Source organism: Rhynchophorus ferrugineus, unplaced genomic scaffold (genome assembly GCF_030347505.1).
Source record: "Rhynchophorus ferrugineus isolate W39M unplaced genomic scaffold, kcgeb_rfMv2 rfM7, whole genome shotgun sequence".
Lineage (NCBI taxonomy): Eukaryota > Metazoa > Arthropoda > Insecta > Coleoptera > Curculionidae > Rhynchophorus > Rhynchophorus ferrugineus.
The window spans coordinates 19,618,565-19,643,591 of NW_027472586.1; the positions used below are offsets into that span (position 1 = coordinate 19,618,565).

The 25,027-nt window shown below is 32.0% G+C and overlaps 1 protein-coding gene and 1 long non-coding RNA gene across 3 annotated transcripts in view; one reads left to right on the plus strand and one right to left on the minus strand.

The window, feature by feature from the left end:
- LOC143199597 (MAP kinase-interacting serine/threonine-protein kinase 2) overlaps positions 1–25,027 on the plus strand; it is a 42,743-nt gene that overhangs the window by 6,254 nt on the left and 11,462 nt on the right. Inside the window, exon 2 of one of the 2 annotated variants that reach the window (XM_076409522.1) lies at positions 17,200–17,403. The exons of the other annotated variant lie outside the window; for it this stretch is intronic. The gene's annotated coding sequence lies outside the window, so the exon portion shown is untranslated. The remainder of the gene's footprint in view (positions 1–17,199; positions 17,404–25,027) is intronic. 2 annotated transcript variants of the gene reach the window in all.
- LOC143199601 (uncharacterized) lies at positions 1,460–6,851 on the minus strand. The gene is made up of 2 exons (XR_013006508.1): positions 5,714–6,851; positions 1,460–4,774 (listed from the first exon to the last, which is right to left on the minus strand). It is a non-coding gene; the product is annotated as an uncharacterized LOC143199601 (long non-coding RNA).

The window sequence follows — 25,027 nt, forward strand, 5'->3', positions numbered from 1 at the left end:
CCAAACGATCAACTAAAAATGGTTAACGGGTTTCTTCGTTTCAGTATGTGAACGAAATAAGCAAACAGAACTAATGAAGATTTTTTTTGTAAATACATTATTCAAATTCGTGCCCAACATGTGAAAGCGTTCTGAGGCGATATTTGTATAAGGTTACAGTGGTGTCATGTCTCCTAGAGATGAAAACAAATCGTTTAGAACCACTAATGTCAACGCACTTGGTTACGTGATCGAATATATCGGGACTGTGTATCAATTAATTTAAAATATTGTGTACTTAATTATATTTCGGCAAAATTATTGTAAATCGTAAGAATTTCCAGCCAGCATTTCTCATGGTCAAAATCACGACTGGATGACGTTCACCGGTATTTTTCTTTGGATTTAAAAGGATTGTGGTTTTTTCGCTTTACATTAATATAAATTCTGTTTTGCGTAGGTATAAAAGTACTTTTAACTTAAAAAACAATTTTATTCCAAGAATAAGAGGTGGTTATATGTTGGATCCATGAAGGCTGTAACAGTAGTGTTTATCTTTTCGTCTTCTAAACTAAATGAAATCCAAATCGCAGGATGTAATATATATGAAGTAAGAATTGGAGAAATTATTGAGATGGAGAAGTTATAATGTATTTTATTCGAACCATTGCTCCTTGTTATCTACTGTTATATTTCCATTATATTTTTTTATTAGTGGCAATGTCTTGCGAATACGACAGTTGTATGTTACCAGATGCGGCCAACGCTGTCAACCTTTAATCGCATTTTTACTTTTTTAACGACAGTTTGTGCTCAATTTTTGACCCAGTCGTAACAATTTTAGCGATCTTCCTGTTCTTTCATTATATGTACAACTGCCTGTTTTACTTAAATCACCATTGCCATGTATTCCCACCAGCAATCTTTATGTCTCATCCGCAAATTCCTACAAATTAATCAAATTGTAATAAAAGAAAAGAAAAATGTGTGAGGCTGACACATAATCGCTAATATTTTAAGGTTATGTTATTGACTGATCTTACAATATGACATTTTAATTCAGATAAATGTACCGTACTCAATTGGTACCTTCTTTTATTATATTACAGTACACCGAGTGTATTATTTTTATTTTGTCCCCTCTTATTTTTTTTTACATTGAGAATCTATCGTGTTTGTGGTTGTACCCTTCGACCATACTACATGGACTTTCGTGTCATAACAGCTGGTCACGGATTGTACTTTGTGCAGTGAATGAATAAATTCAGCCAATGACACAGATAATTTGTTAAATACGTAACACATTAAGTAAGTAATTACAAGGGGATTGTTTAAGAACAATAAGCGTTTTTTCTTGTAATATTTCCTTGGATGAATTTATTTTCTTTGATAAATTAATCAACATAATTATTAATTGATAATTGATTTAATATTAGTTCTATATCGCGAGATTTATTAACATGAATGAATGGTTTTTCTGATTTGATTCAATATGGCTCCCAGGTTCCAGACACCAAATACAGGGCAACCGATTTCCTATGCTTATCATTTGAATAGTCAATAACTTTTCTATGTACTTCGATGACTCTATAGCGCATATGTTTTTCCTTTTCTAAGGTTCTTCAGTGTAACTTTACTCATATTTTTTATCAATTAGTTTGTTTTAATTGTTTATTCCTAACTGCACTTGTAAAGCTCTCCCTTTTTTTGCTCTTTTTTGAATGAGTCAATTTAGTTGCATATATTCATCAGCATTTTGATCTAAACCAATTTTTAAAAGAAACGTTATCGTCAATGTTTTGTCAACTGTCTTCTGTGTCAATCTCTTCATATTTAAATGAAAAAAAAATCGTAAGAAGTTTATTAAAATTTTTTGTATAAACCTTGCCCTGACAATAACGAACACAAAAACATAATAATTATCCGGTTAAATGCAGTGGTTTTGGAGTTATGCGTACATGTAGTTCGATGATTCATTTTTATTTATATAGATACTTTTTCTTGTGTAAAACATACTATTTCTTTACAAGCCTTCTCGTGCATAACACACTATCTTTGAAAATGTATATATACGAAATTATAAACATTTTAAAGATATAATTATCCTTTTGTCCAATGAGGATTTATCTGGACTGGACCTATTGCTTAACGTAGGCTCCAAACCACGTCCGTCAGCATTAAGTCTACCGACTGGCTAGAGACCAACTTATAAACCATTCCACAAGATATCCGGTCCATCCATACCCTGGTGGATTCGAACCAATTGACCAATTCTACTACCAATCCGGCTTAGCCATTTGTATTCATTTTCAAACGAAATTGTTTGTTTGAAACAGTTATAACGTTTTCCTTTATTGTTTACCGCCAAATAATCATTGATTAATTATATCATAATTATAATTAATGAAAATACTTTAATTGCATTAATATCATAACCTATTATCTAATTTTGATACGTGCGTATGTTCCTTTTCGTCTAGCTTTGTCTGTGTGGTCTCAGTGAGATCACCGTCATTTTTTTTTGTTATACGACCAATGCACAAAGCCGCCTACGATACCCCATTCGCCGCGACGTTCCATTAGCGTCGTATTATTAGCCAAAAGGCGGGTTCAAAAACCTTCCTTGATGCTGGACCAGGGATGCCTCGATATATTAGTTAATTACTGGTCAGAAGGGTGCCTCGTACTACATCGGATGATTCCAATGAGGTTATCTATGCGAGCGCTCTTCCAACGAATATAAATAAAAACATCCAACGTTTTAATTAATATGTTAAAATCGGCCGATGAGATAATAAAAGAACTCTAAAACTGTTTGGCGATGTTTTTAATAAGCGCGAAATGTTCGAGATCACGGGAACGATTCCTGATCAATTAGAGCGCACGTAAATATAGATTTTTTAATGTAAATATAGAAACGTCGAATATTTGTGGGAATTTCAGGATGAATGGCAATTGATTTGTTCATGATATTCGTAATTGCAAATTCCGTAGCAGATATTTCGGATTATAAGTGGTTATGGATCATTCTATCAATCCGAATAGTTATTAGTTACAACATTTTGATCTGTTTTGCATAGATGTTATTTACTGTTGGGGCTTTTAACGCTCGATTTCGGTAAACCAAATATTAAACAAAAAATATTTACTTAACTCTTTATTGGCTTTATTCGCCAATTTTAATTGTTACGTATGCTGTGCTAGACGACTTATTTCTATCTGTACATGTTGTTTCTTCTAACTTAACCGAACCTATGCAACTTTAAATCCAATTGTCAAGGGCCACCTTGTAAACGATAAGATATATAATATAGTAATTTATATTTAAAAAGGAGATACTTGTTGTATTAGCTTTTTCTTTCCCATTTTTGTATATTGTACATAGATAAACAGCCTTAATATGCCAAACACTTCTTTGTTATATTAAGTATATGATTTAATTGTTACAGTTTTTTTTCTTAAGGATTAAAATTGGACTTAAAATAGAAATATTTTTTTTACGTCCTGCATTATAAAGCATGTGTTTGTTGCCAGAATATTTTAGAAGTCGGATACAGTTTCGTGTCAAAAACAGAACATCTTTTTTATGATATCTTACACTAGACTTGCATCAATATATAAGCAGGACGAGTATAGGGTAAATACATTACTATGTATTTCCAAAATTAAAATTAAATTAGCTTCAATCTTTTAATTTGGTGTGTGTTGCCCAGTAGATGTATTGCTTCCACGTTGCTATGATTTAATAAACATATTTCATATTTCAAAATCCATTTGATTTTGAGATCATTGTGAACTACACCTCATTTGATATTTTAATTACCCTAAGAGTCCCTATATATATGCTTCATAATAAACCGATAAACTAATCTCTTTGACTTCACCAACTAACCAGTACAATATGGTTTACCATATTGTATATATGGTGGTACCAGTACAAGTTTTCCCAAGCATATTCACCAGGTTTAGCTTTATTTGATTGCCATTTGTAAAACTTAACACAGCACTCCTTAGCGGATAAACAGTTCAAAACGTTTATCAAAGTTTCTTTGTCGGATTTGTATGTCTCCTGTATGAGGAATGATGCATGGTCACGTAGACATTAAAATTGAAACAAAGTGTATAAATCACTTAAATCTGTTAATTATCTATATTCATCTAATTTTACTTCTTAAATTAACCGAAATCGCAAAGTGTGTTGGTAGCATTTCTCTTATCTTTGTAATCCCACTTGTTAAAGTCGTATTATTTCGTCAGATCCTATGAATTTTCAGTGCGGTGAAATTATAATTATTTTCTCAATATTTTTGGACCGCTTTTAATTTTTTTGGTAATATTTAGCTTATTTTTATCCGGATTTTCAAAGGTCAGTTTTTATTTTTGGCGAGATCTTCGCTTTTCTTTCTTTTCATCAGTTACTAATAATAGGGTTTTTGTTCCGTATAATTTCAGCATTCATTATGTTTTTAATTATTAAATATCATGATTTTAGGTTTTTCTTTGAGAACTAAGAAAACTGTTTATATTTTAGGGTTTATTGTAATCAGTTGAGATAATTTATAGTTTGGTGGCTTATTAAACGGATATACATTCAGTTAGCCTCGCCCAGTACTTCTGTTAGGATAAAAGATAATTCCTACCGACAAAAATTGCACTAACAATTTGAAATTTAAATAAAATATTTTAAGTTGATAATTCAGTTATAAGTAATAAACTTAATGAGGATATGGGAATAAGAATCGGTGAATAATATAATTTCATTTATAAATAAAATTCTATTATCATGTTGTTGGTCCTGGCAGTGACGTCACACGATTCCATGGACTTCCATAATAATTGTCTGTTAATTCATCGAAGGCAGCGTTGTTCATAGTTTATTGCGCCTATAAATTAATTTTAAAGGATTTTCAACAGATGTACTACGTATTAAATCGCATAGGGTACACTTGTAACCAATTTTATGTTGAAGCCTCACCGACAGGCTTGACATTTCAGAATGTGCCATTTCGTCGAAATTTGAACAAAACATTTTTTTGAGTGAGTTAAAAAATGCCTGAATTTGTACCGAGTAAATCGCATCTCAGGGAAATTTTTCCTTTTTTCGTCAGTTTGAAGAAAAAGACAAGTTCAAGGCAGTTCATCAAGTTCATCATGTGAATACCGACGTTTTAAAAGTGATGATTTTGACACCGAAGACAAAGGCCGTTCTGGACAGCCGAAAAAATCTGAAGATGAGGATTTGAAGGCATTACGCGATGAAACCATCAATGGAGATCGCTACAATTGATGCCTTTGAGCTAAGCACTGCACGAAAAATGACCGGAAATACGAGTAAAGACAGAACAATGTTATTCTTCGGCATAACAAACAAAAATATAGTTTGTAGGTTAGAGTTGTTTTGTTATATTTACATTTACATATGACAACGTCGTGTCGACCAGTACCAACACAAATTAAATTTTATAGATCGATTTCGTTACACGTCCGGACGCTTCAGGCTTCATTCTGACTTTTTTTAACTGGAGTAATGCTAATTAATAAAATGAGAAAATGCACCAAATTTAAAAGGAATTTGACGTTTTTATGAACTGAATTTGGCAACACGTTCGACGATGTTGATGACGTCCAATGATGAGCGCGTGTTTTATTGGAAGGACTACAAGAAACATCATATTGTGGTCCGATAGCAGTTAATTCATTGATAAATAAGATCCCTATTATCATGTTGTTGGACCTTTTGGCTGTGACATCACACGGTTCCATGGATTTTCATAAGGACCTTTTTTGTTATATTTTAGAGCCTCCCTTTTACCAACTAGGGTTTTTATCTGGACTCTTTCATAATAACTGTCTGCTAATTTAATTGTAATATAAACTATCGATGGCATGGTTATTCACGATTAACTTTAGCATGTTTTTTTTTCAATTCAATTTGAAACTGATGACTCAAGTTTCAATGAAAGCTGATTTTAAAAAATCTATAAAAACCATCGAAAAAAAAAACGATCCTTGAAATTAAAAAGCGATTAATCATTGAGGTACCAGTATGGTACGTTTATTGTGTCACTGGGTATCTTAAACGTTAACCGACGGCGAATCGACGCGGCCAAGTGCGCGCACCGTGACGCCGGGAAATTCCGGCCGACGGCGCTGCCAAAAAACGGCGAAGAAACGAAAAAAAAAAACGACGCAACGCCTCCCGGTGTAAACAAACGACGGTCGGGCGCGGCGCAATAACCGGCAGAAACGCCGGGACCCAGAGCGGACATGGTTTTTGCGTTTTGCATCGTATGATGGCAACGGCGGCGTGGGCTCGTGGAACTGCCGAAGGTGACGTTGACGAACGTCGTCGCCGTCAAGAACGTAGTGATCGTGGTCGTGCTTCGTCGAAGACGCTACCACTTCTCCGATTCTGCCTTACAAACACGAAACGTTCATCTACTGGAATCTAGTTCTGGAGAATCCCCGCATGCGCACAAGGATTTGAATTTGCAATGTTACCAGTTGTTGAAAGTTATACGTATATTTGAAGAATATAATAGAAGTAAAATAAATTATATTAAATTTCACAAGTTAACCTAATATTTCTATTGAGACCCAAGTTAAAATATTTTGGTATGTAATGTAATGTAATTGGTATGTAAAATGTAATAACATCTTTTATTTTAAAAAGAAAATAGAGAAAATAAAACAATATGTAAATAATTATCAATATATAAACACTACAATAACAATCAAACTAAAACTACTTAAATTAGCTCGTGTTTCACACAATATAGCATGTATTGGAATTTTACCAGCTAGTTTGGCTGTAATCATATTTTTATCTGATTTTAATAACATTCACTTCTCTTTTTGATACACCAATGAATTCCCGATCGTTTATGATCAAATTTAGAATTAAAAATCATCAAGCGAGCCAAACTTCAATGTTTCTTGTTCAATTTTAATGCTGTGGATTGACTTTATGATCAACGAGCAGTGATTCTGATGAGATATACTTACATAAAGGACATCGAATGATATTTATCTGTACTTTTAATCTCAAAGAGGTCTATGCCTAAAATATAAAGAATTCAGTATAGAATTGAATCCAATTTGCAAAATAAAAATAAAAAATAAAATAAAAAAACCTCATATGTCTGTTCAAATTAAAAGTGTGTATAATAGCTTTTTTGACAATATTCACAAATCGATGACTTTTCCATTACTGCCTACTATTTATAATCAAAATATGAACAATATAAGAACAAATAATATATAACTATAAACATTTCTTAACCCTACAAAACAAAGTTCCTACCAGTGCTAGTTTCAAATCCAAGATGTCATTTGTATTACGTTGGATCCAACCTCTCGATTGCTTGTAAATGGCAACGTCGCATAGTCAGGCGGAAACTACCGAAGTTTACCGAATACCGATTGGGTTTTTCCAGAAATAGCCGCTACTTCGGATGTGGCGCAATAACCGGCAGCACCGCCGCGTCGGACGATGGTTTTTGCGTTTTTTATCGCATGACCGTCGTCGTCGGGCTTGTGGTCCTGCTTCGTCGAAGACCGCGGACCACTTCTCCTATTCTGCGTTGTAAACACGGAACGCTATTTGTCTTGACGATGGTTTGCGGTGAAAATATTTATTTTCTTCGGTTGTGCTACGGATACAGCATACGGTGTCTTGAAAATATATTATTTAGTATAGGGCGTAGGAAACAGTTATATATTTACTTTTATTATTATATTTTTATTGAGTCATAAACATAGAGTAATAAAGAGAAAACTCAATAGGTGTGTGTGGATAAATGTTTCGCAACGTTCAAATCCAGTTGGTACTGATTAGTGTAAATATGAATTACAAATACTTGTAAAGAAAATATTTTGTTGTTAAGGTATTTAATTAGTTCTTAAAGAGGTTTTACTATGCAGATGCCTCATGTGACACTATGGCGTCACGGGACTAACCTCTGAAATCACAGTAAAAGAATAACCCCTGACGTATTGATAAATACATTTTTTTTATTATAATTTTTAAAAAATATCGATAATACATAAGTATCTCTATTATATATATATATATATATATATATATATATATATATATATATATATAATAGATTCTGTCACTAAATTATTAGTTTATTTCTCCAAATTTTAATTAACGTAAATGGCAACTTCTTCAGTTCATCTACAGCTTTTTAGCCATAGGAAGTCAATACTATCATTCTCGACATCTTGATTACACAACGAAACTACTGTTTTCAAATAACGATGTTCCTTTTCCTTCGTTATCTTTTTTGTCAGAAATCCAGTCCTTCGCCCAGGAAGGCTTCAAAATAGTCAGCATATATTATGGTAAAAATATCAGTTACCACTATATACTTAATAATAAACTTAATCTTGTAGAATTTCATTGTTGCGGTTAGATGTCCATATGAGTTTAAATATCCTATTTAAAGGCATACAATGGACTTGATGATATATAATTTCCATTTCAATTCAATTTTATTATCAAGAAAAACACGTCTACGTTTTATGTATTTAATACATTATTTATTTACAGAGAATTAATTTTTGAGGATGTGGTTTCTTAATTTGGGGCAATTTTATGTTTAAAAAATTAACGCAATGACGCTCAAAACACGAAAAGTAGGGAGAAAAAGTCACGCCGATAAAAAAATCATTAATACTTCAAGGTTATCTCAGTTGGCAGGTTAACTAGTAACTTCTTGTTTTCTTGAACGCCGGAGACGTATTTGTACACCTAATAATAAAGGCTGGATTAACGGCCTGTAATCATCTATTGTTAATCCTTGAAAATTAAGTCACATTCAAATCATTTAAACAAATACGAAAAAATTAATTCTTATTTACATTAACCAGTGTTTTAATGTTAAATACATTCAGTTTTGTTTGATATAAATGTACTAATATTTAAGAACTCTAGAGGTATTCGTTTACTTTGTGTCGAGTAGTCTCCAAATATTTGATATTAATTATTGAAAAATCGTATTCTTTTTTCGTTTCATAATAACACCGTGTAACTGAGATTTTTTAAAGAGGATACGGCACGAGGTGGAAGTTTCTGCGATCAGAAGATAGATTCGAAACTAGTTCTTGTTGTCGAAGGTTACTTCGTAGATTTAACGAATTATAAGTCGCAAAACGGTGATGGCCATGATTCATTCTGCTCGGGTTCGTGATTGTTATCGTCATCCATCGCTGGTCCTGCCACAGTTTCATAGTTCATTGGGTACCAGTTGGGTGCCGATTTTTTTTCGTCGTTTGAAATACCAATAGCTAATAAAGTTATCACTAATCGGCAATATTTCTATTAGGCTTGTATTCTATATTTGTAGTATTTTAAAAATTTGAAATACTAACTACAAAATACCTCAGCGTTAAGTAGTTGAAATACCAATAACAAATTACTTTTTAAGGAAGTAATTGAATTATAAATACCAAATATGTATTTGTATTTCAATTATAATACGTATTTTAATTACAAGTAATTCAAATATTAACAGGTCAATTGAAAAGTCCCCGGCCTACCATAGCAAAACACATTTTTTTAGCAAAATTAGTTTTTTTTATTCAACATAATTCCAACTATTCGATACCATTTTCGAACTACGATTTGTCCTTTGCTTCAAAATAGGCCTCAGTATCGGCGATCACCTCTTCACTCGACGAAAAATTCTTCCCAGCGAACATTCTTGTGAGATCTGAGAATAGGAAATAGTCGCTGGGGGCCAGATCTGGAGAATACGATGGATGAGGAAGCCATTTGAAGCCCAATTCATGGATTTTTGCCATCGTTTTCACTAACTTGTGACACGGTGCATTGTCTTGGTGAAGAAACACTTTCTTTTTCTTTAAATGTGGCCGTTTTTCGGTGACTTCGTCCTTCAAACGGTCCAATAACGCTATGTAATAGTCTCTGTTGATGGTCCTTCCTTTTTCAAGGTAGTTAATAAAAAATTATTCCATGCACATCCCAAAATACAGACGCCATAGCCTTGCTAGCCGACTGTTGCGTTTTCCCACGCTTTGGAGCGAGTTCATCGTGTGCAGTCCACTCGGATGACTATCGATTGGACTTCGGAGTGAAGTGATGGAGCCATGTTTCATCTATTGTTACATATCGATGCAAAAACTCGGGTTTATTAGGCTTGATCATCTTCAAACAGTGCTCCGAATCATCAACTCGTCGTTGTTTTTGCATCCACTTTGTACAGAGCTTTCTCATACCCAAATATTCAGGAATGATATGATGTACACTTTCAGTTGATATATTTAGAGTGTCTGCTATTTCATTCAAATTCAGTTTACGGTCATTCAAAATCATTTGGTGGCTTTTTTAAATGTTTTCGTCGGTAACAACCTCTTTTGAGCGTCCACTACGTTCACCGTCTTCGGTGCTCGTTTCACCACGTCTAAACTTAGCAATCTAATCCTTGATGGTTGATTTTCCTGGGACACTGTCCGGAACCTCGGCGTCAAGCCTGCTTCAACTGTATATTTTCCCTTCAAAAAACAATATTTTATCAACACGCGAAATTTATTTTTATACATTTTTTCACAATAACAAAAGTTACTTCACTCAAAATACTATAATTCACAAACTAATGATCCGACAGCTGTGGTCTGTTGAGGGTCGGGGCTAGCTAAAAACATGGATTTAATTCTAGTAGCACCGTCTATGTGTTAGTCCGGGGACTTTTCAATTGACCTGTGATATCTTAACTAAAATATTTATCAATATCCAGTGTGGAGATTATTAGCAAACTCAAAGCATTCAAGAGTTTGGCGTTCAGTTAGTTAGTTAAACGGTTATCTACAGTTAAGTACAAAAAAAATTGCTAAAACATCTGTAGAAATTAAGTCGTACGCTTAGCAGAATATAAAATCTATCGAATTATAAGTTCCTGGTCCTTTTCGACAACACGCGTAGTTACAATACGGGGTGTTAAACTTAAATTGATGAATTATTTATCACGGATTCACGTGGTTCATTATTCCAGGTCAAATTCTATCTAGAATAGGTTTAGACGTCCTTGGAATTTAGTTAAGCAAATATTGCTGCTATCGGGTGATAAACAAATCTCTAGTACGCGTGAATAATGGTAGCAAGCAAAGACGACGGCAAATATTGTCGATATATTCATTGAACTGGAAAACAATATAAAATAGAGAAAAAACACATTCTATATTTTATCTGTATACTATACATTAATTCCGTCTAATTTAAGATTAATCGCAGTAAAATATCCCTGATTATATCTAAAATACGAAATTTATCAAGTATTTTGAAATAATAAATTTTAAGTATGGCAAAAATATGTTTGATATTACCCAATTATAATTTTTATTTGAAATCATATTGGAAATAATCACATAGTTTCAATTAATTAATTTTTTTATAGTGACATAATTTTTGGGCAAACATGTATACAATATAATTAATTGTCATAATGTTAAGAATTAACATTCAAATTACAATTCAACATATTTGAAGTTTACACAAGACTTGAATTAGGGATGTAGACCGCAAAGAAAAATATCGATATATCGGTTCGATATTTTTTTTAAATATTGATATTTCTTTTTCAACAGCTAGGAAAAATATCAATATTTAAAAAAAATAAAATAAAAATATATTTGTCCATATTTTTCAGCATCCCTAAATGAATTTTTTTTTAAATGTTGCTGCACAATATTGTCAATAAAAGATCACTTTTAAAAAATTTCTGTTTTTAGTGCTGATTTTGGATTATATTGGAGGGAAGCAGTGACTATTATAGGTGCTTGATATCGAGACATGATAGCTGAGTTCTTTCTGTCTAATTTGGATGATATTAATGTGAACATGTTCAATCGACTCGTGACAATTGAATTACCACTTAAAATTTGCTCACTAGATTCTTTTTATATTATAATTTTCTTTTATTGAAAGTCAAAGATCTATAGTCCATTTAATAAAACAGTTAACTCATTATTGAACATTGAACTTCATCTAAATTGATGACGTCAAAGCGTCGCAATGTTGCTGCATTAATTCTGAGTTTTAGTTCACTCTGACATTCCAAAATTGTAATCCAAATGAAATAATGAAACAAAAATGTTATCAAATATAATTTATTTTAAAAGTATAGTACATCTAATGTATATATTATCGAAGGACTTAAAAGTGCAATTAGTTGTACAGTTATAATAGTAGTAGGTTAAGGTTGTTGGAGTTCTAGGTACGTTTTTTTTTCTGTAAGAGGTTAGACCTTCAGACCTTCTACCTAATTAACAATTGTATAACCATAATCTATCCATATAAATCTTTCACGCTCTACAATATGATTTCCTGCATTTATCGTATATTGATTATATACTCACCTTTAGTTGTTTCTACTCTCCACCCTGTCTCAGAAATTGTCAGCAATGAATCACAATCCCACATTCAGAAAGTTTCATTTAAATTAATAACTGAGCTGTTAATTTCTGGTCTATCTAACTATTGTTCACGATTTCATCATTTGTCAATTACTTCTTCAATGTGTCTGATGGAGTTCAACCAAACCATCCAACAAACAAACAAACATATTTGCCAACAAATCCATAGCCATTCGCATATTGAAAACGGACATTCAACACTGCATGAACACATCTCTTAAGCAAAATGGTAAATGAAAATTTTCAACAGATGATATTAAATGATAATTGATAATGAATTAAAAACAATTACCGTTGTTTTATGTTTAGCCAACACGTATACGAGATACCTTTAATATATTAACATGCTTTTTACACAACCAAAATCCCATTGAATTGTACTGAACGTTGAAGAACGTTTTTCCATTGAAGTTATTTTTTTATTTATGGATGACTGGCGATATTATCGTTTCTTTACCTCACGGGCACTTACAGATATTAGTTTGTTAAACTTCCATTTTCTTTCTAAAATTATTTTTATCCCTCTTCAAAATTATTAATAAAATCATGTATTTTATAAGAGGCACTCTAATATCATATCGACTCTGTTCACTATTCCATAATATTACTATCAGTAACACTGCATTTTGATGATTAAGCGTCACACGCCTATAAATTTTATATATATATATATATATATATATATATATATATATATATATATATATATATATATATATATTGTACATGTTCAATACTGTTTCCATTTTATTACCATTCCAAAATATTTAACAAGTATATTGAACTTTACGAACAACACGATAGGTGCATGCTAAACAAATAGAGTGTTTTTTTTTCGAAAACGTTTGTAAAACGTTGATATATTTTTTTAATTTCAGATACATTGTTTCCCCATAATTCTATACGGTATTTTCTCTGTCATTCGATGACAATTTGAACAACACTGACAAGTTTAAATTTTTACAATTATTTTTGCATGTGTTAAAAAAATCGTCGGAAACCACATTTCATATCGGATAAAGTTTCGGAGTATTTTTTTCCAGTTTCTTTGTTGGTATTGTAAACGTTGGTTAAACGAAATTTTTGAATAAAGCGTTCAAGAGGGCTGAAACCCTACCTGATTAAGGGTTTGGGCTTGGGGAGAACGTGGAATTACGCGATTGGTCGAAACGACGCTCCATATAACAGCTGCCTCTGATACAGGAAGCAAATAATTTAAAATCCTGTCTCTTAGTAATTTAGATGTTTTATGAATAACGGTTTGCAAAGTACGTATTCAATATTTTTGTAATTAATACTATTCAATGGGTAAAATAAAATTCAAGCAGTAATGAATACATATCATTGAAATTAGTCTACTCTTAATTCAGTCAAATTAGACGAGAAATATTTATTTTAACTTAAATTGTAATGATACATAAGATTATATAAAAAAATTCTTGACTTATATGAGGACCCAAGGATTCTCTCGAGTATTATATTGGAGCAAGATTGCTTCAACAAATGCAAATGGAAATGCTGATTGCTTCCTTGAATATCTTCTGTTGGGTTGTGAAGTGTGAAATGGTTGTTAATCTTTCTATTTCTTTTTTTAATATGTGCCCTTGTAGTGTTAATGTTTTTTGCCTATTTTACATAGCAGCTCTAAGTAATATTTAGTTATTGCATGTATTCTGATCATTTTTTCACTTTTGAAAGGCATATATTAAGAAAAACATTTTCCATAATTTTCTACAATTTTTTCCTATCGTTCTGGCAACGATAATACCGTGTTAATAGAACAAGGTGGCAGCAATTCATTCTCCCTGCTTTTGGTTTTAAATATCTTTACATACCTTAATTTTATCTTAATTCCATATGAAGTTCCCCTTCAATATTTTTAAGGAACAGTCTATTATAGAAAAATAGTTTATTTTGCCATAAATTTATGATTTGACTACATGTGTATATATGATGTGTAGGTGTACTAAACCTTGTTAAAATTATTTCATAACCATTTCTAAATTGATATTAAAAAATATGTTTTCTTAATCAAGGTAAATTATTATAATTTGAATATTTTCTTTGAAATATTAATTTATATATGTCTACTTACGGTAATAATAAGAATGAGAAAATTTAATTAACATATGATAAATTAAGCAACCAAATACTACGACCAAGGCGACGATATTTCAAAATGAAACAAAGAAAAAAAGAGTAATATATCTCAAAGAGATTCATATTTTTTTCAATACATATATATGACATCTGAATATTATACCACATTGGAAGATTTCTTTTGTTCGTAGAATATTATATTGACAGAATAGAACAATACAAGGAAGAAAAAGTATTTATTAAAATGCTGTATCTTAGAGAATCGGTGACAAATTCGTAAAATATATTTCAAATACTAAATGAATGTGTGTATGTGTTTGAATGTTAGTTATATAAACATGAATAATTATTTGTTTTGAATTTTAAACGCAACTGTTATCAGTATTGTTTATAACCTTCATTTTTTTGACCTAGAATAAAATATATAGCTTGTTTACAATCATTCGGAAAAATATATTAGTATATCTCGGTTTTTGCCAATTTTAGCACGGGACTGGTCCATTATTAGCCCATTTTCAGCGTAGTATATTTTAATACGCATTTAATGATCTGATGGTTATTATTACCGTCTTGTAAGTCGTTTTTCTCTCGATATTTTAGCGTACGTGTCCCTTAACTAGTAGACATGTGTTTTTTGTATTTTTCCATCCAAAACAAAAACAGTTGTTTTATCAACCCGTCACTATAAACTCGTTATCTTTTATAATCGTGTTAACAGTCGACTTTTTGTTGATTAATATTTCATTGAAATAATAATGTTTATCATTTTATGTCTAATAATGGGTCAGACGTAAATGGTTCTCTATAAATATTTTTAATACATTATAGAGTTAGTTTTTTCAATATTATTCCAACTTCTTCTCTCCAATATTTCCGTTGATAGGATTTGAAGACTTATGTTAAAGCTTTTCAAACTTTTAAGGTAGTGCTTTGAAAGTATCCAACCAGTATAAAGTAAATCGAATTATTTGTAGAAATAAATAGTTTTTTCTACATTATTTATTTTCATTTTCTATTAATGTTTGAACATTATCGACAGACCAAATGGCAATTCGAGCTGCAACAGTATATCTTTCACAACTCTTGCAATGTGCTGTTAAACAAGAGGATGACTTTGTTAGTCGCCGTTGTTGGTATTTTTTACAACACTACGTTTGTTCAACTGACAACCGACTCAACTAACGTCAGTAGACATCTGAAGTAACAGTTTAGTTCGATTTTAGCAGCTCATAATACATCACACTTTGCTGATTGATTATTTGAGCTGGGTTTTCATCCAATAAGTCTTGCAATTCATTGTTTTCGACTTTGTTGATCCTTCCGTCCGTTCTTTGTCATTGCTATTAAGAACTAACTAGAGAACTAACGTAACTAGAGAAACGCTAAAACCATCTAATTTAACAGTCGTTTATATTGTTAATTTTCATTTTCAGTTTTGATACTTCTTAGCACCTAATAATTCATTCATTTTCACGAGATCAGTGATTCAAATATCAATTTTTTTCAACTTTCCTCAACAACGTCCCAACTGCTACCTCCTATTTTTTTTCGTAATTTATGTTGAGAGTAAATAAAGTAACTGTATGTAAGACTTTGCAAATGTTTGAAATATTGTATGCGGGAATAACTTCGTGGCGTTTTTCCCAAATGAGGACATCCTTTGCTAATACAAATAGCAGTTGTTGATTATATTATTAATTGTCAACGCTAAGAAGATCTAAGAACTAAAAAAACCAGTGAAAAGAATAAACCATAAGTCCTGTATAACTCTCCGAAAAATAACGAAACCCTGTTGATAATAACGAAGCACATTTAGATTAAATTAATTAATGTTCAAGCTATAAAATCCAATTGACTTTTACTAAAAAATACCATCAACTCTTTCCATGTGTTGGTGTCTCTTAGGTGGTTAAAAATAATCATATTGAGTGAATAATATTATTCTTTAGCTGATTGAAATGTATTGTTTACAATCGGATAAATAAGTGGGAAGCAAACTGATCTCAATAGTTTAAAGGGAATGATTCATTTACTCTTGCACCATTTTCTTAAAATAAACTGTTGACTAATAATGATTTTTAAAAGGTATAGTGAATAATGACATATATTATATTGCAACTGTTCTTTTCTTGTTCGAAAATTGCAGAAACTTTCTACGATCTTCAGGTTGATTTGCATTACATCGTAACGCATATAGAGTTGATTGATACTTGTCAATAGAGTGATTAAGTCACATTTTATCTCGCCTAATTGTTAGATTTTAAACCAGACTTTCTCACCGCATTTCATTTTACTTTCACAACAGTTATATCGGCTACAGTAGGTAGATCATACCGTTCTTCGATTGTCACGCTAATGGGGTGCTGATATTATGATAATGGAGGCATTGTTAGTCCATTAGAGTTCGTTGGTACCCGACATCGAGTTACCTAAGCGACAGAAAACTTACTTCGCGCCTTTTCTGCTTCAGCCAGAGCTGTCGCCTTGTTTACCCGCTCGCACGGATCGAAATCATTAATTATTTATCAAGCATCTATCAAACCGAACCGTGTCATTGACAAAATAATAAAATTGTTTATCGAATACATTTTTCTTTCTTCCAGTAATACAGCGTCAGTTATTTTAGTAGATATTGACCGTTGTCGTGAGGCTAAGTAATTAAAGAATCGTAAATGATTTCAGGTGAGGTTACGTATGAAGATTTGATGAAGAAAGAAGACACGTTTCCTAAGAAGAAGCCGGCGCATTCACCACAAGAGCGAATTCGATGGAAATGATTTTTCTGTCGTGGAATTCTGTTGGAAATATTAATGATGTTTCAGATGAATTAATCTTGGAAAATACGGTTATTTGTCGTATTACCCTCCGATGATTATGATGTTAAAGGTGATTGTATGATCTGAGGTTTGTTGTATAGTACGAGGGTTGCTATTTATATTTTGAGCTTAATAATGAAAGGCAGTAATTTATTAACGAAAATGCCTTTATTGTTTATCGAAATATTCTCCATGATGATTGATACACTTTTACAAGCGGTTGAACCTCTTTCCACTATGATTGAGGCTTTTCAGGCACCAAAAAAACGTTCAAAAATGGTAAAAAGTCATTTGGTTCCAAATCATACCTGTATGATGACCTTCAATTCGACCTTTTATTCGGTCAGATAGGTGGTTGTTTCAACCTATATGTGAGAGTCATTCTCATTATGAAGAATAATTCTTCGTTGTCGTTTCTTTTTTCGTGTTTGACGAATCACTTCTGGTAAGTAAATGATTGCGTACCATTCCGAATTCACCGTTCTACGTTACTTTAACTGCCCGCTTTCCATTAGTCCAATAATTCCGAAGAAACAAAAAGCCGATCATTCGCTTTGAGGTGTTTCGCGGACGAATCACTTTTGTCACTTTTGGCTCGTCTTGAAAGACCAATACAGTGAAGATTTGTCATCTGTGTAGATGTTATACACTATTTCGTGACCATTTCTTTGCATCAATTGATACGAGTATTTTTTGAGCTTTTGTCAAATCATGCGGGATCCATCGTGAACAAATCTTATCACAGCTAATAGATCATATCATATCTGATTGACTCTCGTCATACTAATGCCCAAGGATAACTCAACCTCACGGTAAGTTACATAATGATCTTGGAATATTATTTCACGCACAGCAAGTGATCTTGGAAAACTCTCACGACTTTACTCCCTGTGCGAATTACTCAAGGATGAGGCTACATCACCAAAAATCGAAGTAAGTTAATCGATGCATTCCTGTCTTGATTCTGCACTGTTGGAAACGTTAGATGGAGCCTAACAACACTTAATATCTCGAAGGCTTAAAATATAAATAGCAACCCTCATATAGGCTCTAGGAAAAAATCTTTCGGTTTGCTGATACCAAAGTTTCTGCTTCACTATGTGGTGCATCATAATATCTAAGGTGTTTCAGTGTTATTTTCTCAATTAAATTATACGGTTTTTTTATTACACGACAATTTTTATAATCATTTTCGGCCTTCTTTTTTCGCCTATTCATTTTTTTTTATTTTTTTACCGTTACGCCATCTGTGATTTCCTATTATCATCTAGTTCTATCACAAATGTCAATCCTCTTTGAGGTATTGATCCAAAATGCCCGTTCGGTCATTATTTGACTAGAAAATCTGATCTGAAACCAATTGAGGCGCTAATTGATGCAACAAAGCGAGACTGACAGTGTCAGAAGAATTCGATCCCATCCCCATGTATTAACCGCAACACTTTTTCCTAGATCTAATGTATTTACTGTTTATACACTATTTAGTACAATTTAATTTCCTTTATACCTCTGTATTGTAGGTGTTTTATAAAAAAGTCTGTGTCAATCGAGAATATTTTGTGAAATTTTATTTTTTCGTTCCTGTATATATAGAATTATATTATTTTACTAACATTTTAGATTATTAACAACAGCAGTTTCGAAAATAGTAGTCTCGATTAGTAGGTAATGTTTGTTTTGACTATTAACAATGATTATTAGACTTGAAATTTATCCTTGTTTCGTGTATTGTAGAAAGTTTGTCTGGTGTTAATGGGAAAAAAAATCGTTTCCAAAAGTTGTTTTCGTTTTTTTTTTCATCTTAATTTTTAATCAATTTCGTGATACTGCATGAATGGGTTAGATGTTACACTTGTAGGTTTACCTAACTAAACTATTGCACATCATCTTTTCATTTTGGATATGTCTCGGTTCTTTAGCAATTCCTCGAAATTTAAATATTTAAATAATCGTTATGTTGTTATTTTCGGATGTTATGCACCTTGGATAGATTCAGAATGCAAATGACAGTTTAAAGTTGAAGTTTTTGTGCAGTGACAAAATTACCAGCCTAATTTCGCTCTTAAAATTTAAATAATAATAATGGCAGTTTCTTGCTTTATCAGTTTGGGGAAGGTCTTTGGCTTGGCAAAAAAAAACTGGATTCCAATCCATCATAATGAATGGTATCATTAGCCTTTCTCTCTGACTCAGGATCATAGTAGTTCATTCTCACTCATATAACGACGTACAAAATATTTTTTGTTTTCATGAAAGTTGAAGTATTAAAATGACGTCGAACTTTTTGAAAAAACCTAGTATCTGAATATTTTGTGAAATGTCCGATCTGTATCATTTCTATTTACTTTACGGTCTCAACGTTGTTCATATTATTGACGTTTATGTAATCTTTATCGGCTAAGCTTAAAATAAATCCCGATAACCTCATGTTATTGATACAGATGAACTTAAATATTGTTGGTTGGTGCACTGTTTACCAACACAATGTATATTAACGTAAGTCATCTGAGAACATTTAGCCAGTGCCAAGCTACGCAAAACACGAACCTTGAGTGGACTCCTTACTTTTCAAGAACGTTCTGCATTTCCGCCAGAAACATTCTCTTCGATATTTTTCACCAGAAATGGCAATGCTTAAAGTTTATTTCTAAAATATTTTGTTCAAGTCTCAATTCAGTAATCATTAGATTGCAAATTTTATTGAAATAAAAGAAATTATCATAATCGGAACAGTTGAGCTGGTAATTTTAAATAACACCTAACTACAAAGTGATCCTGAAAGTTTCACAGATTTTTCATAACTTCAGTGATTTGAAATGTTACCATTTTAAGACAAATTTACTTTTGAAATATAGCTGCGATAGAACGGACAAATAAAAGCAAATTGTGGTAATTTTCTTTCTTTTATTCTGCTTCCATATTTTCGCATAAACTTTTTTTGTATTAGAATTGTTATATGAAATTTGCCTTGATCTTTATTTGTCAATTTTTATGTTTGCGGCATTCATATAAGTAGTTTTGATAATTACTGACTTTTTTCAATATTTCTATCAGTTTTTGACTTGGCAAAGCTCCCGTTACTGAAATCTTTTTCAAATGAACTTTAGCTACAATTTCTTTTCGGCAACCTGTATAAACAAGAGTCACGTCGAACTAATTAACACCAACTAACATGTCTGCAAACTTGGGAGATGCAGTAATTGATTTACACGACACGGGTTGCGGATGTACAACTTTACGTAGTTCTTCTGTTGTTGTATCATATATTATTGTTGATTAATTAAACACTATTATGTTGTTTAATAACGAGTCAATCAATAACGAATATTAGTGATTGTTTTTCTCTTTTGATATGGAAACTACTTTGTTAACTGTGCATCATTGATAATTCTGTATAAAAGGGACTTCTACCACGAAATATCCTTTATAAGGATTTTAAATTTTGCTTTGCTGTATAAATCATTTGTTTATTGCATTAAAAATGTATTTTTTAAACATTTTTGGAGTAGTTTTCATTGTTTTGAACACAGCGGGATTGATTGACGTAATTCAAATTTTGAACTCTGTGAAGGTTAATACTTGAAATATCATATGGTTATATGTATGTTTGTTTCTTGTACCAGATGTTGCTCAACTAATTTATTATTTAAAGAGCTCTTATCGCATTTTTTTAATATGGTGCATCAAAAGCTGTTTTTTTTTAATTTAAGACTGAAAACATTCCTGGTGGTTTTGGTATTTTATAAGAAATAAATGTTCCTATATCATAAAATTATACTTTGACATTGACTGATCGATTGATTGTTATTATTTTTTGAAGCCTTTTCAAAAAGTGAGTATTATTTTTGAGGCTTTTTATAAGGTACGCGCTCTAAATGAAAATGAACATTCAGTACGAGAAGACATCAATAACAAACAAATCAAAATATATAAGATACAAGGGGGTAAACGTAAGAAACAAAATGACAAAGTAAATTTTGTTTTATTAATCTCTTAGAACGTCAACAATCTGCCCGTGGGCAATAAGTATTATTGTATGATTTCCGTTATATAATATAACCATCCTAACATGTAGATCACTTCAGTAAGTGATCTGCTGTACAACTTATAATCTAAATCTTATTTTAGACACTATTCTAACTTATTTCAAAGTCTATCCTAACTTATTCTAATGACTATTTTAACTTATTTTATTAATCAGTTCGTATGGTAGTTTGCGTTTGAGCCTACGCACTTCACTGTCATCGCGCACATTTAACTGTTTGGCGAGTGCATTGGGATGCACTAATAGTCTTTCAGAGTACTTCGCACTAACACTTCAAATCACACTCGTTATGGGTTCTAAGGGGATATCGCGTTGAATCAGTTTGTTGGACATGTAATATGGGGCATCGACGATAACTCGCAACACTGTTTTGGAACCTCTGGAGGATATTTATGTTATATTTGCTAATAGTACCTCACAGTTTAATACCATAGGTCCAGATGGGCCTAAGTATTGACTTATACAGCAAAACCTTGTTATCTATTGATAATTTAGATTTACGCCCTATCAACCCATACATTTGGTTTAGTTTAACCCCAAGCTGTTTGCGTTTTGTCACTATATGTTTTTTCCAAGTCAGACGTCGCTCAAAATGCATTCCCGGACATTTAACGTTGTCCGCTTGTGGAAGTTCATGATTATTCAATTTTACTGAGGGACATGTTCTTCTACAAAGGGTGATTGTCATATGGGTAGATTTTTCTCTCATTTGTTTTGATACGCCACGTTGTCAACCACAATTCGACTTTGTTAAGATGAAGTTGGAGGTTTTTTATGGCTAATATTGGATCCTCGTGTGATGATAAAACTGCTGAAGTCGGTAGGTCAGCTGTATACATAAGATATAACAATGGGTCGAGAACACTGCCCTGCGGAACACCCGAATCCCGAATATATGGGCTGTAGGTCAATGTATAAATTGAAAATAAAAAAGTATGTGACTATATGATTTTTTTATTAACTTGAAAACTTAACTTTTCAAGAATATACCCTTAAGAGAATTCTTCAAAATTTAAATTATTTTCACAGATATCGCTATTTTAGTGACATGGCATATAAACCACGGCATCCACCGAAATTCCAAACGAATCTTTAAATGCTTTTTATCGAAACTACTTTTTTCAAGTCCGTTGATATGATGTCTCCAGTTATACTGAACCGATTTACTTCAAAATTCATAGCTGGGATGATTTATAAAGTTGGTCACTCGCCAGTCGGTAGGCTTAGGATATGCTGAGGATCATGGTTCGGAGCTCACGTTAAACTTTAGGCCCATTCCAGATAAACTCATAGTTGGTAAAAGGAGACTTTAATATATATATATATATATATATATATATATATATATATATATATATATATATATATAAATTCATAGTTTTTTCGTACAGTGGTTATTTGACGAAAAAAAGTGTTTAACTTGTTGAATTTTTCGAATTTCTAGTCTAGAATATCACCTTCAAATTCTTGAACTAACAAATTTACCTAAATTCTTTCTATGAAAGAAGTAAAAAGTCTGATTAGAGTAAAAATATAACAATAAACCAAGCAAAGCTTATTTATACAATTTTAAGCTTTTAGAATAATGTAATGTTAATATTTAACTGCAAATTTGAAGAGGAAAAATTCAAAGTATTTTTTTAATATTTACTTATTTGATCTACCATTTCTTTGACTTGTTGCTGTTGTATTGGACAAGTAAAATAATTACATGAACAAATTCTATTTGTCATTGTATGTTTTTACACAAATGAAATTACCGTCATGTTTATCAAATAACTGATATTATTTTCAAGTAGCTAAAATCGGCCGACTAAATTTAATCAAAATTAGTAAACAAGAATAGATCCATGTACGGATGCCGATAAGTGCTTTTAATTTTGATTCTGACGTAGACGCGTACATTTATGAAAAATAAAACATGTTTATCTCCGAACAAATTTAGCCAATAAACCCAAATACCAGCGATATCATTACATAATATCGTTATGTATATTAATTACGTTTTAAATGTTGAAACCGTGATACGATAAATAACTCATTTTTAAAAAGCTATGAAATCATGAGTACTAGTTCTCAATAGCAAATACTCGAGCTTTAGCACCGAAAATATTTCCTCATTTTTTTACTGTTGGACATAATTGGAAATAATGGATTATTTATTGATGTATAGGGGGTTACATAAAGATACAAATGTTTTATGTACATATAAGTCTCATTTTACCAACTATGAGTTTATCTGGACTGGAACTACTAGTCGAAGACTACGACTAGTTTAACATGGGCTCCGAACCATGGTCCTCGGCATTAAGGCTACCGACTGGCGAGTTTAGAAATCATCCCAGAAGACATCCGATCTTAGTCAGCATGGTTACTGGCGTAACTGGGATCATTTTCCTTGTCGGATTTTACACTATTGCCTAAAACAATCACAAACATAAATTTACAACCATGCCCCAGCAGGATTCGAACCCGCGGCTATCGCAGCAGTAGGAGGACAGTCTTATCGCCTTTACCACTGTGCCACCAAGCCGGCATGATAACATTTTATGTTAAATAATTTATTATAAACCATGTTGAAAAATGGTCGAATATTTCGATTGAGCTTTATTTTTAGATTTATTAAGGGGATATCCTAATCTATAAATTTTAAAAAAATCGATTTTTTTAAATATAATATAATATAATATTTAAATATATATATATATATATATATATATATATATATATATATATATATATATATATATATGTATGTATATTAAAGTCTCCTTTTACCAACCATGTTATCTGGACTGGACCTCTAAAGTTTAACGTGGGCTCCGACCCATGGTCCTCGGCGTTAAGCCTACCGACTGTCGAGTTTAGAAATCATCCCAGAAGACATCCGATCTTACTCAGCATAGTTACTGGCGTGACTGGGATCATTTTCCTTGTCGGATTTTCCAATTTTACACTATTCATTATTATTTCATACTCGCCAGTCGGTAGGCTTAATACCGAGGACCGTGGTTCGGAGGCCATATTAAACTTTAGGTCCAGTCCAGATATATTGCCTAATCTATCATATGTCAACTATAATTTCTCTTTCAGTAATTTATACATTAAATAACACCCTTGACATGATCGCGACTGTTCAAGGCGAAACATCTTATTGGAATCAAAAAAAGTTGTATTCAGTGTTGTTAAACAACCTAAAAAGAGAATTGGGAGAATCATATAGTCCACTAGAACAAGTGTCAGATGAAACGATGCCTGATGAACATGGCAGATGAAGTAGTACTTTCCATTTACCATTTTCATGTAATGTTTCATGGATTTTACAGGATGTGACAACCGAATCCCAGCAAAATCACTTGTTCATATTTTGGCTTCATTACTAATGACAGGTTGTATAAATTTCAATGTATAGTTTTCCATTATGTTTCTTGGACTAAAACTTGCCTCAAATTTGCCTCAAACTCTTAATCCCTGTTTGATTATTATCCTATGTGCGAATTTTCATCATTTTTACCATGTCATCTGCTATATAAAGCATATTTAACATATACTCGGCATATGTAAGTACGGCTGTTCGAATATTATTCGCCAAATTTAACCGATCAATCGGCATGTGTCCGGTTTTGAAGGTTGAAGTTTTTGAACTACG